At 47.7% G+C, this 16789-nt stretch overlaps 1 pseudogene; it reads right to left on the reverse strand.

The window, feature by feature from the left end:
- Nucleotides 1-244: 244 nt before the first annotated feature.
- On the reverse strand, nucleotides 245-748 carry LOC110299500 (large ribosomal subunit protein eL24 pseudogene; annotated as a pseudogene).
- Nucleotides 749-16789: the final 16041 nt, after the last annotated feature.

Genomic DNA, 16789 nt, shown 5'->3' on the forward strand with positions numbered 1-16789 from the left:
ACAGACAGAGCCAAGGAGCTGCCTGTGTGTGCTTGACTGTGGGCAAGACTCCTTCCCTCTCTGGCATCACAGATGACATTGGCTTCTTGAGAGACTCCACATTCTCTTCTTTAGTTTCCTCGTTGTTAGACACTGTGATGGTTTGTATATGGCTGAACCAGGGAGTGGTGCTATTAGGAGGTGTAGCCTTGTTGGAGTAGGTGTGTCACTGTGGGCATGGGTGTTTTTGGTTTTTTTAAGATCTTGATTTCCAACTCTGATCTACCACACTAGCGTTTCCCACCAACTCTGGGGGCAGAGACCTTCACGGGCTTCACAATCTTTTGTTTCGGTGCTGCCTTTGTGGGGGCCTTGGCAGCAGCCATTGCTGTCTTCTTTGATGCCTGCTTAGCCTTTTTTGCTTCCTTGGCAGCCCTGATAGCCTGCTTTCGCTGGGCTTTCCTAACCTCTGGTTTCTGATTCCTCTTGGCCATTATATCAGCAAGAGATGCACCAATGATGGCTTGTTGGAATTTGACTGCACGGCGGGTTATTTTCTTTTGAATTTCTTCCGACTGTCCTTTCTTGTGTTTTCTTCTGTAGAGGACAGTCCAGTTTATTTGCCGAGGATTCCTTTTGGAAAGGAATGTGGACTCACATTTTGCATTAAGAAACTGGAAAACCTTCTTGTAGGTCCTGGTGTAGTGCCGCCCATGCCCGGGTAGATCTTGTACCAGCTGAAACTGTACAGCTCAACCTTCATGGTGATAGATGTCAGCCTGCCAGGGGGAAAGATGGCGAAGAGCGGGCATGGGTGCTAATACCCTCATCCTAACTGCCTTGAAGCCAGTCTTCTGCTATTTGCCTTTGGAACAAGGGGTGGAACTCTCAGTTCCTCCATTCCCACGTCTGCCTGGATGCTGCAATGATCCTGCCTTGATAATAATGGACTGAACCTCTGACCTGTAACCCAGCCCCAATAAAATGTCATCCTTATAAGTGTTTCCTTGGTCATGGTTTCTGTGCACAGCAGTAAAATCCTAACTAAGATAAACATTTAGTGTTTTCTCTTCTTCTTCTTTCCCAGATGCCCTGAGTTCTTTCCTGAGTAAGATGGTTTCAAAAACCCAAAGACCTTTGCATTTTGTTAGTTCTATGGAGATGGCTGGATCATGGCTCCTTCTAGGTGCCATGGAGAGAGCGTGCATGCACATCTGCTGATGTCTGCAGGTGTCTGCAGGTGGTCCTCCTGCAGGTGGTATTCTGTACTTGTGATGGGAAGTGTCTTGATCACTGTCCTATTGCTGTGAAGAGACACCATGAACAAGGTAACTTTTGAAGAAGAAGTCATGGAGTTTGCTTACAGTTTCAGGGGTTTAGCCCATTTTCATCATGGCAGTGAGCAAGGCAATGCTGGAGAAGTAGCTAATAGTTCATCTTATAAGCTTCACCTCTAGGACAAAAGAGAGACTTTGGGCATGGAGTAGGCTTTTGAAATCTCAGAGCCCACCCCAATGACATATTTCCTTCAACAAGGCCATAGCTCCCATCCTTCTAATCCTTTCAAATAGTGCCACTCCCTGGTGATTAAGCATTCAAATATACGAGATTATGAGGGCTATTCTTATGCAAACCACTACAGAAAGCCTGTGACTTTGTGATAAGCAGATTGTCAGGAACAATCTTTGGACCCTCCTTTTTGTGGGGAAGCCTCACTGACCAGGGAGCTCTGTCCAGCTGGTGGCATCAGCAGAGGCTAAGAGAGAGCCACACAGTTGTTTTAGTTATGCAGGAACTACCAACATCAGACAACTTCAGGCCAGCTAGGCAACATCCCTTCACTCAAGCCTTCCCATGTAGGGCATTATACATTGTGTATACAGGAGGCTGGCTGCCTAGAGCTGTCAAACATTCATATTTTGAGCCACACACATGTTCACCTAAGAAAATATAATTACAGAGAAGGCTCCGTGGCAGCTTGCTTAGCATGCATAATGTCACCCAGCTCAGTGTTCCCAGTGTAATTAGCATGAGTGCACGAGGAGCTGAAACCACTGCTAAATTAAGCCATCGCATCGGAGTGTGCAGGACCCACATTAACCCCACCACAATGGAAGGTGCAGGCATCTGCTCAAAGCTCAGTCAGAGTGAAGCTTGAAGCCATACACACAGATGTCATCACCAACACCTGGTACATGGAGGGAGCCAAAGCCCTGTGTGAAGTTAGACACGGTAATTTGACACAGGGAGTGCTGCCCTGGTTATCAATGACTGAGGTAGATTACTCAATGATACTTTATTTTGACTTCATGGGACTCCATCTTCGAAATGTATTCATGCTGAAGATTTAGGGTGTTTTTATCCAAGTGAAAAGCCAATAGTCTGCCAGGACAGACATTCTTCACAGGAACACGGATTGTATTTTGACTCTGGAGTCAAGCCTTACACATGCTATGCCCCACCTGTCCTGTGACTCTTGCCTTTTCTCCCGTCTCCCATTCTGTTTTCCTCAATCCCACACATTACCGTTCATAGTCAATGCCAGACGCTGAGGGGCAAGTCTTAGCGTTCACAGGAGCCCTCCATAGGGAAAGCCCTCAGATCCCTAGCCTAGCCTCAGCTTAGAAGTAAGGACAGGCTGAAGGAAAATGTGAGTCTGGGAGAGGTTGTTCAGTTTGGTTGCATTTGGGGGTCAGGCAGTGTTGATGTATTTTATTACGTTCTTATACCTCTATGTCCCTTCCAACCCTTATTCCCTCCTAATCCCTTCCAAACTCCCAACACAAGGTGGGAGAGAAAGAAGGTTAGAGGAGAAAGGGGCATAGTTCTCTTTCAGCCAACAAAATAGACTATTTCCTACTGATGAAGGGCATTGGCTCCCTTGGGGCAAGTCCAATCTTCTGTTGTCAGGTTATCACCATCAAACCTCCACAACAGCAACCGAGGCAGCACAGCAGCCTTCTCCTCAGAGCCTCGGCTGCCACCTCCCCAACCCCAGGGCTATCTACAGCTGGAAGAAATCACGCCTCCCCTCTCCCTCTAGAGCACGAGACAGTCATAGTTAACACCATGGACAAACTGAAGTAGCTGCCCCAAATCCCACACCTGGGATTAGAGGAAAAACGTATCCACATAACAGAACTGTGTTTTTCAAGAAACCAAAACTCTCTCTACAAGGCAGTCCCTTACTGTTCAGAACAGTCCTCGTAGAAAAGAAGCACTAAGTCCCTGCTGCCCCACCCTTGGGAGTTACCAGACAGAGGACCAGGGAAATTTCAGCTTCTATCAGCAGCCAGCAATACCTGCCCCCATCTTTAGCAGAAAGAAGCTCTGTCCTGATGGGCCAGGGTCTCAGGTTGTGTGTTCTTGGGGACAGTCCTGAGACAGTCACCACAGTGAGGGTGGAGGCTGGGTGACAGGAAGCAGTGGCTGGCTGTTATGACTGTCCATGACACTTGCAGGAAAGGTTCCTTGTCCTGCTGTTAGGGGTCAGACACGGGGACCCTGGGACATGATGACCATGCATTGGTACCACCTCTTCTCCAATTGTGTCCTCAGTCCCCTGCCCACATTCAGAGACCACAAAGACATTACCTTGGCTCAGACCCGGTGATCCCAGCTTTTCACTGCTGCCTTCCATGTATAAGTGGTTTAGACATAATTGTCAGAAATGATTCTTACATTCAGGCCGTTAAAATCCATTAGCCATGGGAAATTCTGAGCGAGCCTCAGAACATCTATTTTGCAGGCGTGTTTTTCACAGCAGTCTTCCTTGTTTTTGCCCCAAGGCAAAAATGATCTTTTAAAAACTTCCCTTAAAGGTATTTTTTGAAAATGGAATGCAAAATGCAGGTCTAGATAAATCCACAAAGCAGATATAAAGAATGTAAACTGCAGCTGCATTGTGCTTGCTCCCAGAGCGTTTCTGCGACTGGTGTGTGCTGAGTTTTCAAGGTCCTGCAGGGAAGATGCCAACGGAAACACTGTGTCTGTGCCCATTCAAGTAGAATTAATACTTACAGACATGTTGATTCTGAAAGTCCAAGGAAGCTCAGGTCAACTGTGTTGATTATGTTAGTTTTCTCTGGAAGAGAGAGAAACAGTGAGTAGCCATTTCACAGGAAGCATTAAACAGCAATCTGGGATGGTCAGGCTCAGGCCCACAAAGCTATGGGGAAAATGAGGAATAATTCTCTCTGTGTCTCTCTGTGTCTCTCTCTGTGTGTGTGAATCAATATCAATATCTCTCTCTCTCTCTCTCTCTCTCTCTCTCTCTCTCTCTCTCTCTCTCTCTCTTTCTCTCTCTCTTATGAGGAAAAATATGCTTTCTAGGAAATCTACCTGGATGTGTATGCCAGGCTAGGCACAACTGCTGGTCCTGGCTGCACAGAGTTCAAAGGTTCATGAACTAATACACACTTTCCTTGGTTTCTTCCTTGGTAGGCTGCCATGTGTGGTATCTGTAGCTACATCGATGGTCCGCTTGCCTTGTTTCTTTTGTGTCTCTGACATAGAAGTTGATGGGCCCATTTCACTCCACATAGTTAAGGCAGGGAAAATTCTGCTGCCTAGGACAAACCTCTGTCTAGGCTGTAGGCTTGAGGCAAGGATACTCAACTTGTCTGCTAAGTATATCTTCCAATATCTTCCAGCCAGTTTCATCAGGTTTAGATGTGGACGCAAAATGGAGGGACTCAAAGGGCTTCCAGGCTCTGTCTTAAGGCTGCTAGAGGAGAAAGACACACTGTGCACACTGAGTTTGCTCAACTGTGGTGTGAGAAGCACCCATAGCTATTTACAGGCTAGCCACACTGATCTTACCAGGTGTCTTAGTCAGGGTTTCTATTCCTGCACAAACATCATGACTAAGAAGCAAGTTGGGGAGGAAAGGGTTTATTTGGCTTACACTTCCATACTGCTGTTCATCACCAAGGGAAGTCAGGACTGGAACTCAAGCAGGTCAGAAAGCAGGAGCTGATGCAGAGGCCATGGAGGGATGCTCTTTACTGGCTTGCCTCCTCTGGCTTGCTCACCCTGCTCTCTTATAGAACCCAAGACTACCAGCCCAGAGATGGTCCCCCCCACAAGGGGCCTTTCCCTCTTGACCACTAATTGAGAAAATGCCTTACAGTTGGATCTCATGGAGGCATTTCCTCAACTGAAGCTCCTTTCTCTGTGATAACTCCAGCTGTGTCAAGTGGACACACAAAACCAGCCAGTACACCAGGGTGATCTAGAGCTTTTAGCTCCAGAACATTGCACCAGACCAGGCAAGACGCTGGCAGGGGTCTAGCTCTGTTCCTGGTGGCCACTTAAGCCATGTAGGGCTAAATCTCAGATCCAAGCTGTGCACTAGACCAGAGAAGGCTACTGGATTAATAAGAAGATCTGCCATCATGCTTGCAGAAAGGAGAGGTTCTATAAAAGCAACCCTGGTGAGGTGGAGATACAGAGAGCTGGAAGAGCCAGGCAGTCATGATAAAGAGCCAATCAGAGCAACCAACCTCTCTGTTTCAATATCTGAACTGTTAGCTGTTTGGGTAAAGTCCAGGATATGAATCAATAGGCCAGTTCTGCAGCCTACTGCAGACACTTGAGGGAGACCAGTTGGTTTTCCTGGGATTCTATAATGAGAAGATGGTGCTAGCTGCAGGTCATATATTGTGGGGGTCCCTGTACCCTTCACTGCTGGCAGAGAAACACTCACACTAAATACAAAGGAAATTAGTTCAGCATGACTTAGTTAGCCAGGCTGAATCAAACTTCCGGAGTCTGATACCAGGCCAGATTTTTTTAGACATATTTAAGAGAGTACAATTTTGGAAAAAAATGTTTACTGGTAACAGTTATCCCAATCTCATGTGCACAATAAGTCTTAAGGCATGATTACATCAAAATTCTTTTGCAAAGCACATGTGACCTCTTCCATGAAGATGGGTTCTATAGCTTTGGGGCCCAGGATCTGGTGTGGTCTCTGACTGTGAGAGGAAGACATAGTCTCCATTTTAGGACCAGACTTGACTTCAAATAAAAGTCATCTGTTCCAGGAATTGATGATAAACCTTTCCTAAGTCATTAGTCCCAGGAACTAGGCCAGACGTCACCAGCTCTAGGAACAGACCATAAATTTCAGGAACAAGGCCATAAAATCCCCCATCCAAAGAGCAGTCTGGAGATAACCGCAAGAATGGGGAAATATCGCAGGTTGGGCCATCTGTTCTGGACAGTCTTATATTATCTCATCCTATGGTTAAACATTCCCAACACAGGAATACAGTCCACTGATCACATGGACACAAGCCAATCAGAAATGACCCATGTAACAACTCCAGCACCCACCAATGAAGTTTTAGATTACCTAACCCTAGCTAAAATTCCCCTAGTTCCCTATAAAAAGGCCTGCAAACCTCTGTCTGGAGTCACCATTTTTGTATGTGGCTGACCCATAACATGCAGGCTTCTTGTTTTTGTGAAATAAAAACACTCTTTGCCAGTTGCATTTGTGAATGGGCTTTTGGACTTAACAGCTGAGGTTGCATAGAGCTCAACAGGCTATAAAATACATATGACGTCTCCCCTGTCTTATCTATTTTGATGTGTGTAAGTTGGAATCTCAGAGTCGTTTTGATTTGCACTACTCTGATGACTAAGGAAATTAAACATTTCTTTAAGTGTTTCTCAGCCATGGAAAATTCCTCTGTTGAGAATTCTGTTTAGTTCTATACCCCATTTGGGTTATTTGGGTCAGTGGTGTCTAACTTCTTGAGTTCTTTATATATTTTGTATATTAGGGTTTCTATTGCTGCAACAAAACATGATCAAAAAGCAAGCTGGGGAGAAAAGTTTCAATTGGCTTACATTTCTTTATTGCTGTTCATTACTGAAGAAGTCAGGACAGGAACTCAAACAGGGCAGGATCCTGGAGGCAGGAACTGATGCAGAGGCCATCAGAGTGTGTTGCTTACTGGTTTGCTTCACATGGCTTGTTCAGCTTGTTTTCTTATAGAACCCTGGACTATAACGGATGGCACCATCCACAATGACCTGGGTTCTTCCCCATCGATCACTAACTGAGAAAATGCCTTACTGCCGGATCTCATGGAGACCTTTTCTCAACTGAGGATCTTTCCTCTCTGATGAGTCTAGCTTGTGTCAAGTTGGCACACAAAACCAGCCAGCATATCCCCTAGGGATGGTTTCCATTGACTGAAAAAGAGAACTTTCTAGGAAGGGAGAGTCTGGGATAAACATTCTGGGAGATTTGGGTAAAGTCTGGCTCGCAGATAGCAATGGTCACCAGGTTATTAACAACATCTACTCCTGGCCTTCTGGCTGGGAAACAGGTATATATTTTCTCTATTGCGGGGACAACCCTGTGCGATTATCATTTCTGGTTTCTCCTGTGCTTATCTGTGAGCACTTATGCCCTTGACAATGTATGTGGAATGAGAGCTTATGCAAAAGATGAATTCATCAGAATGGACCAAAGACTTGGCACAGCCAAGAAAATAAGAGTTGCACTGTATGATCACATGATAGGAGATGACTTAGCAGTGTTTCTCAGCCTGTGGCCTGAAGTCCCATTTCAAGTCAAATGACCCTTTCACAGAGGTCACCTAAGACCCTTGGAAAACACAGGTATTTGTTTTTTTTTTTTTTTTTTTTTTGAGACAGGGTTTCTCTGTGTAGCCCTGGCTGTCCTGGAACTCACTTTGTAGACCAGGCTGTCCTGGAACTCAGAAATCTGCCTGCCTCTGCCTCCCAAGTGCTGGGATCAAAGGCGTGCGCCATCATGCCCGGCAAAAACACAGGTATTTATATTCCACTTCATAATGTAGCAAAACTGCAGGTATGAAGTAGGAACAAAACCAAATTTATTGTTGGGAATCACCAGGACATGAGGAGCCATATTAGGAAGGTTGAGAATCATCGATGTAGCAGATTCACAAAACATGTGACAAGACAAAAAAAAAGCCAAAATTGGACTTCCAGAGATAACACTTAAAAAGCTTTGAGAAGCTCTGCCCTGGCAGCAGGGCTCACAGTCAAGTCTCTGACCCAGGATTGTACCCAGAGCATACACAGAACCCTCAGGGGTGCAAGGATGGGGAGGGACAGGGTGGGGACATGGTGGGTGGGCAGAGAATGATCAGACCCTTCAGGAAAGGAGATGGCCAAGCCACCGTGGACTGTGACAGCCATGGGGCCAGAGGCTCCAGCAGATTGCCACATCTGTCCTTAGCTCCTCAGGACCAAAGGTGAGCTTCATAGCACTGTAACACGGGAATGTATGGAGAGTTCAGGGAAACCGGACCCTCGATCCCTCTTAGCCTGTGTGACAAGTACAGCCAGTTCAGGAAAAGAATTTGAGTCTGTTTAGTTTTCTTGTTTATATTTCGAATTCCCTTCCCTACTCTCTTCCCCTATCCTCCCCCACGTCTCTCTTTCTGTGTGTGTCTATGTGTGCATGCGTGCTTGCTACCTAGCACACCTCAAAAGCCTGATGTGGAGGTTTCTTTAAAAGCTAAGCGTAAGCTTATTATCCATCTCTGGCATCCATTTCTAGGAAAGGGGGGCATCTGTTCTCATAGGCACTGAGGGGTCCCACACAGTGCTGTTCACAAGGACCAAAGAGCACGCGTGGACCATAGAGTGGGCGCTTCATGCATCTGGAAGACCAGTACACAGCTGCAAGAACGACTTAAATCAGTGGTGAACTTGGAAGATGTAAATGAGTGGCCAGAGCTTTGAAGATATGAGTGAGTGGCTAAGGGCCATGCATGTGTGGTTTCACAACCATCTGTAATGGGATCTGATGCCCTCTTCTGGTGTGTCTGAAGACAGTGACAGTGTAATCATATTTATAAAAATAAGTAAACCTTTAAAAAAAAATAAAGAAATCACCATTATAGGAAGCCCGACAGACAGAGCTGGCAGGGGTGGCAAGGATGCCATGGGTCGACTGTGTGTGACCAAGGGGAATATTTCTGAGGTAAAGGTGACACTAAAACCATTGAATTATAGGCTACAAAGGGATGACTTTCTGGAATGTAAACCACACCCCAAAAGCTATTGAAGTAGGCCAAGTGCCCTGAGGGTCAGACTTGGGTGAGGAGCGGGGTTGACTGCTCCTGAGCTAATCATCTAGGGTAAAAGTCCCCAGCCTGAACTCGGGGAAGCTGCCATCTGAGCACCAGAGAGGGTGGTGCTTTCCTGTACCTGCCTCTTCTACTTCCCAGGCATCTCTAGGTGCTCAGATGGCAGCTTCCCCGAGGCAGGAGCAAGGATCTCTGGCATGGTTGGGACGAGGCATTTGCTGATGAATGATTTAATAAGAAACCATCTGATCCCCAGGATGTCCAAAGCCACAGAGAGAAGGGGGCTTTCCCCCCCTGGGCCTCAGAGTGAAGGGAAAGGTCTCTGTCTTTCCCTCCTACCATAGCACACAGGGTCTCATATCCAAGGACAATGTGGACACTTGGGGACTATGTATTAAGAGAAGAGGCTCATTTTCTTCATTGGCAAGTTTAGCTTGATTTCAAAGTCTGTGTGTGTGTGTGTGTGTGTGTGTGTGTGTGTGTGTGTGTGACACTCAGAGACAAAAAGACAGAGATGGGAGACAGAAACAGAAAAACAGACAACAGAGAGGCAGACAAGAAAAGCATCTGACAAGCTGCCCAGTAGCATCCACCTTCTGACCAGCATAGCTCCCCACTCTGTCCCCTCAGCCAGCATCCATGACAATACCCATGTCAGTCACGTTCTTCAGGAAGCACACTCCCATGAAACAAAGTCTGTCGTGGTAAGGATGGGGTTCCCATTAGAATAGCTCTTGTACTCTTCCCTGTATTTCAGGGACAGCCTGGCATCTAGGGAGGTACCATGTGGCAGGTGGAAGGTATAGAAGCCCCATTCCCATTATCCCAGTAACTCTTGGCCATCTGAGACTTTCATTTGCCCTAAGGAGCCAGACACCGTACACAGTGTTAGGGGCCACTGATACAAGGTGCCCAGGATGATGAAACCAGCCAGAGACAGGAAATAGCTTAGTGGTGGCCAGGGCCTTGTCAGGTGTGTTGGGGGATGGGAGTGGCTGCCCATGGGTGGGAGTTTCTTTCTGGGTGACAGCATTTTGTAGTCAGACAATAACAGCTTATGAACGTACTAAATGCTGATTTGAGTACTTAAACTGGCTAGTTCTACATTATATGAATTTTACTTTAAATGACATGAAACCCATATGAAGTTGTTTCTCATTCTCTGAGTTCCTCAGTGTCCATGTATCTTGGCACCTATATCTGCTGTGAGGCCTAAAGTGTGTTGGCTTTTACCTGTCCTGTGGATGCCTAGGGGGATCCTGTGTTAGCCCTGTATTAGACAGTATCTTCTTATCTCAGTCAAATATTTCTAGAAACACTGTCACAGACACACCTAATGGTGATTCTAAGTCAAGTTTGCAAGATTAATCATCAAAACCGTCCTGAGTGAGGTAGGGCCTTGATAGAGTTCAGAGAGGGTCCTGGTTGGCAGTCCGTGGTTTGCATGTCTTAGCAAAGTCTTGATACTGGTAGGCAATGTCACACTGGTGGAGTACACCCAGCCGCTAGACTCCCTGGCAGTACCCTCCAGAACTGCTGCTGTCTGGGAGGAACCTTAGTCTGGATGTTGACAGTCAGTCATGTGCCTTGCAGGTCAGGAAACACCCCAGATCACAATGAGGGCAAGTGAGGGGCCTCCTACAGCACATAGTGGGTCAGTTACGTGGCTACAGAGCACCCTTTCCACAGTCTAGGCAGCTACTGCAGATACAGCAGCTATGGCAGCTATAGACAGGTGCAGTAGATATAACTGGTATGGAGATACAGGCGAATATATCAGGTGTGCCAGGTGCACAGGCAGAGTCATTATAGCAGGTGCGTATATGCAAAAGTAGGTCATGTACACAGGTGCAAAAGTAGGTCAGGTGCATGTGCGAAAATGTAGGTCACATACATCTGTGTAAAACTGTGACAGGGTCATATGTGCAAAATTGTAACAGGAACATATGTGGAAACATGTATGACAGGTGCTCAGGGGCAGCTGGATGGCAATGCACAGGTGTAGCATTATGTCACGTGCAAGGTACAGCAGTACAACAGGAGTGCAGGTGCAGCAGTGTGGCAGATATGAAAGCATAGCAGTATGTCAAGAGTACAGATGCAGTGAGCAGTATGGCAGGTGTGCGGGTGCAGCAGTATGTCAGGGATGCAGGTGCAGGTGATGTCGTGCTGTCTTCTGGGGCTCAGGCTATGTATAGATGAGGACCTGCCTGAAGCCTGGCTTTTGGGCAAAGGGGAAACAATTTTTTTTTGGGCCTGGATCTTAGGTGCACAAGCTGTAATTGAGCCAATTCTGCTGCACTGTGTGTGACTGCTTCTATCACAGGTGATCTGGGGGCAGGGTGGGCCCCTCCATTACCCTTTCTCCAAGGCTGGGGACCTGGCCTGCCTTTCCTCCAAGCTATGGTGGAAGATGGAAAAAGCCCTAGGGACCCCAGTCACCCAAGGCAGGTCTGATTGCTGTGTTTCCTCCTTCACACTAGTGGGTCCTTGCATTGATAGAAAGCAGAAGGCTGTATTTGCACCCTGGCACCCCAAGTGCTCACAGGCAGCAGAGTCAGTTCAACCCTGACACACTGTGGAAATGGCTCTGTGCGGAGGCCACTTTCGAGTCTAGAGAGGGTTGACAGAAAGGTACAACTCACAGGGCTTTCTTCTGTGTCAAAGCCTTTCTTCATCCAAGACCACTAAAGTCATGCTGGTTTTCCCCTGCAGATGACAAGCATCCAGCTGCCCATCTTCCCACAGCTCTTATTTTGGGAAACTTAGCTGCCATCACCCCGTGATTATGAACAGCTCTTTGACCTAATTACAACTTGCCTCGCTGTTTCCCCGCTGGCTCGTCAGGCACCCACCCCACACTTGACAGCTGAGTGGAGTGAGTGGGTCAGCTCCCCTCCCAGGCTCCGTCAGGGCCTCCAAGGCTTTGTCTTGAAGACTACTATTCCAACCCACTTGGCCCTGGGTCATTTTGCATGGAGTTCCCAGCCTTCAGAGCCCTTATACAAAGCTGTGCTTTCCCAGTTTAGACCCTGGGTGTTGGGCACCTTGGCTAACCCTAAAGAACCCCTTCCTCCCTCTGACCCTATCCAGAGGATATGGTTACTGGAATAACCACCAGTGACCCCTCCAGCTTTCGTGCCTCTCAGAGGCACCCTGTGTGGGATTGGTGTGGAGGGAGGACCTGAGTCATGTCCCGGGACAGGAGCAAAACCCAGAAAGCCAGGAAGAAGACAGAAATCGAGGAGGGATGGCCCTTAGCCAGGGCTCCCTGGCAGTCAGATAGAGAACAGCCAGCCTACATCACCTACCCCTCAGCAGCTCCTAGAAGCTGAAGAACTGAGGATAGCAACCCCACATACCTGTCCCAACTGCACCATAGGCTGAGCCACAGACCAAACATGGGGGAGGCATTGGGGCTGCCTGGCCCACTCTGAGTCCTGCTGGGTCACCAAACAATTCCCTGTGAGGCACATGCCATTTTCTGAGAGGCCCCTGGCAGCACAGATGCTATTCCTGTCCCAGCTGAATGGCTTTGTGTGATCTTACATTGGCTGGGACTTACACAGTCCCTGTCCACTGGATGCCTGGTACTTCTATCCTCCAGCCACTGTCCCCCAATGATGGTGATAGGCTAACACAGACACTGGCTAAACGGCAAGATGGTATGTGTCTGGAAAAGGCTCCTAAACTCAGCTTCTGGCTATGCGGCAGGAGCAGACTCTGTGCCCACAGTGCGGGGCGCGGTCACACCACCGACACAATTCACATGTTAACACGCAGTTACACCATTTCTTAATGGAAACTTCAAGACCGATCTCTTCACAAGGAGTTAAGAAAAAGAAAGATGGTGTCTTGATGCTGACCATGAACTCCAAACCTGGTTCCCAGTTCCCACCTATTGAAGCTCTTTCCACCCACTGCTACTGTCTGACAAGACCGTTCCCCACACAGCCACTTGCTGTACCACAGTTTAAGTCTAACACCTTTCAAAGAGCAGATAGGGACAGATGGCTCAACACAGCTCTAGCACTAAAATCGATACCACAGTGGCCAGTACCTGAGAGGCCTGCCCCTTGCCCATGTGTGGCATCTCTGTGCAGTCATGGGCAGCCTCTACCCAGCTTGGAGTTGGGGCACCAGAAAACTATAGGTTGACCATCCATACCAACTACCCTTTGTGCCACAGGACAGGTAGAATATGCACTTGTCAGAGTGAGTCTGCTAGTGACTTTAGGGGGTCAGGTTAAAGGGTACCCCATACAGGCAACCCTTCATTTTTCACTCCAGGGCACAGGTATTCCACTGGCTATGCCTTACTGGTACCTACAAGTGAGATCAACAATGGAGCCAGATGCAGCATCCCAGGGACACGTGAGCTGTAGGAGAAAGACAGGATTTCCCCTAGTGCCTGGAGCCCACTCTGGTCCTTTTCAGAGTCCAGATGTAGGCCACATAGGGTAAGAATTTTCATGGCTCTCTTTTCTAGTTTAGTGCCTAGAAGGCCTCTGATCCCCATCTCAGATAGCATCCCTCAAGGCAATGCCTCAGCAGTGAAGACTGACCATCTGTGTGCTCCCAGAAGCTCTGGAAACCTATGCTAACCTCAACTGTCTGCCATCTCTGATGTTTCTTTGGCTGGGTCTACCCCAATCAGGTTGGAAGGGCCCACTTTGGGTGTGCATCTGGGTTGTTGCATGCTCTGACAGACCTCTTCAGCCCTCAAAGTCTTGGGTATGACCAATTGCCTGGTCTAGGCTAGGGCACAAGACATGAAAGAAAGCAAATGGGGTTCTTGCTTCAGGAATTAGATTCTCCCAAGCTGACTCTAGTCTCTTGTTTACTAGCCTTCTCCTCAGAAGGTCTCACTTATGCTGGATACCCCATCCTGGATCTCAGAGTATACACAGCAGTCACCCAGCAGAGCTCCGGGGACTCTCCTCAGTCTCATGCAGTTGAAGTTACTCCCTTGGAAGTTGAGTGCTGTAGCTTGGACAGGATTGTGTCCCCAGAGGTCCTGTGCTGGTGGCAAGGTCATGGTATTGAAGTGATGGAAGTGTTAAGCTACGTGGTCTTGTAGTAGTGACTGGTAAGCTATGTTGTCTTGTAGTAGTGACTGGGTCACAGGGGAACTGTCCTAGGAAGGGACTGATACAGTTCTCAGGACCCCAGTTAGTTCTAGGATTCCTGTCCATATAGGCATTTTCTCTGTCTGTGAGAATTTGTGTGTCCTTGCCAGCTGGTGGCTGCAGGACTCCCACCCATAACCAGGTCTCTGGTCTTCACTGCCTCAAGGTTAGATACCAAGTGTTGTGAAAGTATTTTTGTATTCCTGTTACGAACTTACATCAATTTTCTCTGAAAAGAATTCGCTGAAACACACTGTTCTCTAATAAGAGATTCATTCTGGTTGATTATAATGTCATGCAATGATGAAAAATGCTTTCTGCCTTCCCCCAATGCCAGTCCCTGCTGTTGGGACTTCACAGATGGGCTCCTCCATTGCTATGACCTCTGTCCCCTTGTCCTCAGTGTGTTTGTGTCGGCAGCCTCGGAGACTGCCCATTTCCAGAAGTCCTTTGGGATCCTGGCTTCATTTATTGTGTTAACTGATCAGTTATCCCCCAAGTGTAATTTTCTGACATGAGAAACAGTGGAGCTTGGCACTGAGAGATGTGTTCTTAGTCTATAGTTCTTCTCTGAACAGCTGTGTCTGTGTGACAGCAGCAATGGCATCAGCCAGGCATGAGGAGGAGGAGGAGGAGGTCGCAGAGGCATGCAGGCAGAGTCCACTCCCTGGGCTAGAAGAACAGGTATCTGTGTACTGGCAAATGCCCTCAGTGATCACAGTGCCCACCACAACCTTGGCAGCCTACTCACTCAGAGTGCATGGGGCTGGCCTCTTATTGCCACATTGAATCTGACTGGAGTCCAGCTGCTGATGTGTAGCTATTCCAAGACCATCCGGGATTTCTCTGCTTCTGCTCCCTCCTCCTCCTGTCATCTACTCAGCAAATATTTATTTTGCACTGCAACCCAGGCTTACAAAATGATGAACATCAGGCACAGGTACCAAGGCACACACATGTGGTTTGGGGACCAGCTCCTGAGCCTTCTTGCTGCTGTGAGAGCATAAGGTGATTTCCTTTTCTTGCTTAGAACTCAGATGATCTTGTTCTGTTCACAGTGGAGGATCTGAGGCCAGAGAGGCTCCAGGACTTGGACGGCTCTTTGATGCCACCCTTGTTCTCAAATAATGACACAGATGTCTATATTTACTTATGATACCTTTGGCCTTAGTTTAAGCTTGCTCTCCAATGAGCTTCTCACTTATACTGACCTATTCTATGCCTACCACGTGGCTGGTCACCTCTCAGTTCCATTTGTCTGACTTCCTCTGAGTGAGTGATGAGTCCCTGTAGCCCTCTCTTTCCCAGATTTCCTCTCTCTGTCCAGAAGTCCCAATCTGCCTTTTGCTATGGGCTTTTTATTTCAACCAATCAGAAGGTACCTTAGGCGGACAAGAAAGGACAGAGACACATCTTCACACAGTGTACAAAAGCACCACTCTAACAGGGCAGTCATCAGGAAGGACAGATGACAAGCCCTATACCTGTATGGGCCCAGGAGCCTCAAACCAGTACACAGTGGAGCAGCTTTCTGCACAACAGAGGCCCAGTTTTCTGTCCCCTGGCTCTCAGTCTGTAGGTAATAGTCTCTAAATGAGTATATCTTTATGGGGAGTATGGGAAGGGTACTCAGGCCACCAAGGCCTAGGAAACCATTGGTTGGGGTCCATTTCCTAGAACACTTGCCTCTATACTTCCTTACTTGTTTCCTTGGCCCCAGTCCCGCCTGAGAAAGCTGCTCTGTAGCACCCTGGTGTATGGTTGGTGGCATCTCAACACTCAGCACACACATAGGGAGAATTGGAAAGAGATGAACATGCTGGAGGAAAGATGAAGAAAGACCCAGAAGACATTAGGTTGACATATCAGGTTGGTCCTTGGCAGAAGCAGCCTATAGCAATTAGAAACAAACCCAAAACCTTTGCAAGTCGCAGGGTAGAAGGAAGATTCTCACATCCAGAGCTGCTACTTAAATGCCATGTCCAACATAAAAATCCAAACAAACGTGCAGTGTAGTGCGACTAAAGAGAAATGCCCGCAGAAGCTGCTCCTGAAGAAGACGGATGGCAGATAAGCCTGACAAAGGCCTGGCTTGAAGCTGTCCATCGGGCCAGAGGAAAACATGGAGAAAGCCAAGAGAACAGTAGAAGAACACAGAACCTAGTGAGGTCTGGATTTTAAATGCCACCCAGAAGCTGTACGCTGAGGTAGGGGCTTTGCATGGCGATTGGATCAGGAGGGTTCTGACTGTTTCAGTGGATTAACCTGATAAGAGCATCACAGGTCTGGGGATGCAGCTTAGTTCACAGAATGTTGGCCTAGCATGCAGGAAGCCCTGGGTACCCTCCCACATAAAATTGGGTGTGGTGGTCCATACCTATAATCCCAGTAGGAGGAACAGTAGTTCATTGTCACCCTTGGCGGCATAGGGAGTTCAAAGCCAAGCAGGGTACATGAGACTGCTTCAAAAGCATACAGATAATAGAAACCACTAACAGACTCACAGCTTGACGGGCTATTGGGAAGCTGTGGACACTTTGGGAGGCAGGCTTACTCAAGGACAATAGGTATGGGGAGCAGGCT

Source organism: Mus caroli, unplaced genomic scaffold, assembly GCF_978045245.1.
Source record: "Mus caroli unplaced genomic scaffold, Mus_caroli_1 scaffold_8, whole genome shotgun sequence".
Taxonomy (NCBI): domain Eukaryota; kingdom Metazoa; phylum Chordata; class Mammalia; order Rodentia; family Muridae; genus Mus; species Mus caroli.